General features: G+C 41.2%; 1 long non-coding RNA gene across 1 annotated transcript in view; it reads right to left on the reverse strand.

Annotated features, from left to right (window-relative positions):
• Positions 1-3,053, reverse strand: part of LOC108445360 — a 24,284-nt gene extending 21,231 nt beyond the window's left edge. The window contains exon 1 of the long non-coding RNA XR_001860181.1: positions 2,994-3,053. This is a non-coding gene — a long non-coding RNA (uncharacterized LOC108445360). The remainder of the gene's footprint in view (positions 1-2,993) is intronic.
• Positions 3,054-3,316: the final 263 nt, after the last annotated feature.

The following is a 3,316-nucleotide window of genomic DNA, read 5'->3' on the forward strand; positions in this document are numbered from 1 at the left end:
TGGGAGGGCTGTGTGCCCGTGGGAGGGGCTCAGGCTGCAGCAGGGGCGGTGGGGCTGCTGCTCCTGAGAGGGGACCCACGCCAGGGAAGTTCAGGAGAACTGTCTCCCATGGGAGGGACCCACGGCCTCGCAGGGGAAGAGTCCTGTCCCGGAGCAGCGGAAGGAAATCTCGGAGATGGACTGACCAAACCCCCGTGCCCTGTCCCCCTGCGCTGTCGGTGGGAAGGAGGGAGGGGCTGGGGAAAAAGGTGTTTTAAGGGCTTATTTTACTTCTCATTATCCTGCTCTGATTCTGTTAGCAATAAATTCACTTTGTAACTTTAAGCTAAGCCTGTTTTGCCCTTGAAGTGTCTTTTTTTTCTCCCGGTCCTTATCTCAAGTCATGAAGCCTTTGTTAACTTTTTCTTTCTCTCCTCTGCCCAGCGGTGGCATAGGAGGGTGAGTGGCTCTCGTGGGTCCCTGGCGCTAGGTCAGTGCCAAACCAGGACAAGGAGGAATTGAATCCAAGGCCTGGAAACTCATGAGACTGCTTAGTGATTAGTGCTCATCCTGTCTCATAAGATAAACTCTTTTGTTTCATTGCTGCTGCTCACCAGGAGAAGCACATTCATGTGTCCAGATGTGCTTGCTTTGAATTGTCCTCAGAGGTACCTGCTCTTCTTATCTAACATGGAAACTGAACTTCTTAACTTCTGGTGTGCTAAATCACACCTAAATTAGATGCCTTAAATAAACAGCATGGGTTACCTCCCTCCATGGACAATAAATTATGCAGATAAATGCATCACTATAAATTATATCAGTATGATAGATACATACAACTGAGGGTGCGTAGTTCCTAATTAATTAACTGGCATATTCGTCTGCAATTAGCAAATAAGCTCTCAAATCTTGGCATGGGTACTGTAAATTGTATAAGGCATGGATGCGTAATTACAATGAAGCATGATTCTTTTTCATGATACTTTCTTCAGGAAAACATATTCACTCTAACCTATATTCACAAATTGCTCTGACTCACCCAAAATTACATTTTACAAAACAAGTATAGTGTTTAGAAGGCAATGGAAGGATTATTAAGGTTATATTAGAGACATACTTTGCTGGGACATCACTTTTATTACTAACATTAGCTGGTTGTTTTTAACCACCTTTGCTTCAGAGTGGTACAAATCATTTTGTACCACCTACAACTGAATATATAACACTCACTTTAGGACAAAAAGTGTTCCAGAGACATTTACAGCCAAGGGAAGTTTGCTTGTGAAGTGGGACCATCTTCTTCCGTTATATAAGTATGATGAGTGAAATATTCTACAGTGCAGTGTGACATAGAAGTTCATGCCCATATCAGTAGACACTGACAGAGTTAGCCTTGGGTCTCCTAACAGCTGACTGGTAAAAAAAAAAAAAAAAAGAAAAATTCCTGCTAAAAACTGTATGACTGTTCTGTTGATGGGCACAAAGCTGGTTAAACTGCCTCTGAAGCAGACTGCTCAAGTCAAGCCCGATATTTTTTGAAATACTCATTCTTAGCAGAACTTTCCTACATAGCCACCACAGTTTAAGCAAGGAATTATGTAAATTTTTAGTGCTCAAACACAATGCCAACACTTCCACTCTGAGCTTAAATTATTGCTGTTTATCTGCAAGTCACAGGTAACTGTGGGAGCCCATGATGCACCACCTTGCCGAAGTCACACCCAAGTACCATGCAACCAGTGGCACTAAAAAGACACCCAGTGCCATTAACATGTCATGCTGGATGTACAGCCTGCAGAGGAGACACTGCATCCAGAGCAAGAAGCATTGCCTATGGAAACCACGTTCCTTCCTGGCATCTCTAGGGCATAGGGTTCACTGTGTTTATAGTGAATGTCTTAATGTAATTTTATATTAAACGTTTCAGGCACTTTCACTTACCTTTCAGAATTAAAGATTAATCAATTCCATGACTGTGGAGATCTAAACAAAATGTATTGATCCCATTCATTTTTAAAAGCGAGACACTCTGCTGTATTTCAGTATGTCATATTTTAAGACAAACTTATTGATCGCATTTTGAGAACTCTTGATATTCCATTGGAATTTAAGATACAAGAGTAAGCATAAGATTATGATGATGTGTCCACGGAAGCCACGCTCTTTTGTATTGACACGTTTTTGTTTGCATTGGAATCCACCCACTTCTCTTGTTACAAGCAGAGGCTCTACCTGAGAACCATTATCCTGCTGTTTTCCCTGGGACCACACATACATGTTGAAAGTACTCCTACGTGCAAGAAGATCCTAAAAACTGGGAGCACGCTTGCATGAGTTTCACGTTACGCCCACTCTTATACTACAAGCCTTCAGAAACCAGCTACTTTTCTGGGAGCAATTTCACTAAATTCAGTTACAACCTTTCACCTTTATAGCAGTTAAATTCTTCAGAGCAAGACCAGAACCTTTGTTTTGCTTCTTTGGTACTTAATGTTGGTACAGTTGGCTAACAGAGGATGAATTTAATGGAGCACCAATAGCTTATGGATTCCAGATATGACAGTGAGGGTGTCATAACACAGAAAGGTTAAGCAAGAAGGTGCACTGATCACATCTACAGGATCAAATCAGCAGTCTGGAGGCATTAAGCAATGAATCAACAATCATTGGTTCAATTTTCAAGATTTACATTTCTAAATGCTCAGCCTTGGAATGTTGATAAAGTAGCAAACAGAAAGTGAGTATGTTCACCAATATCAGACATACTCCTACATGGCCCCATTTTCTTGGGTGTGTATTTCTGGATGAATGCACTGAAGTTGAGCCATAGAGTCCTATTGGTGTCCACAGAAGTCCAAATGCTACATACACACAGAGAAAGCATGCTATTCAGGTAGTATACACTGCAAAACACAGGAATACATTGGAAAAGAAGAAAGGAAGGAATCCTTTCTGGATGCCTCTCGGAACAGCCAGCTTCACAAGAGGATCTTAAAGAAGATGGCACATACCTTAAAACCACTGCTCTGTGCAGGCATTCCATGTGTTACTCTTCAGCATTACCAATGGAGTCTCTTCCACAAGTAATAGATATGTTATGTAAATACAAACACAAATAAATTCTAGTGCTCCAGGCAAAAAAGAGCTTATAATATCATAAATTACGAAGACTGTAATTTCTACAGCCAATAACTTTTCAGAACAGAACTGTGCTGATAAATAGGTGTGATAAGACTGAGTAAGGCTTAGTTTCAGAGTGGAGAAAATCAGTTGATTTAAGTCAGTGGGATTATAGAAGTCAGGTAATACAGTGAAGGCCTCAAAAAGTCATCAG

Source organism: Corvus brachyrhynchos, unplaced genomic scaffold (genome assembly GCF_000691975.1).
Source record: "Corvus brachyrhynchos isolate BGI_N302 unplaced genomic scaffold, ASM69197v1 scaffold52, whole genome shotgun sequence".
Lineage (NCBI taxonomy): Eukaryota > Metazoa > Chordata > Aves > Passeriformes > Corvidae > Corvus > Corvus brachyrhynchos.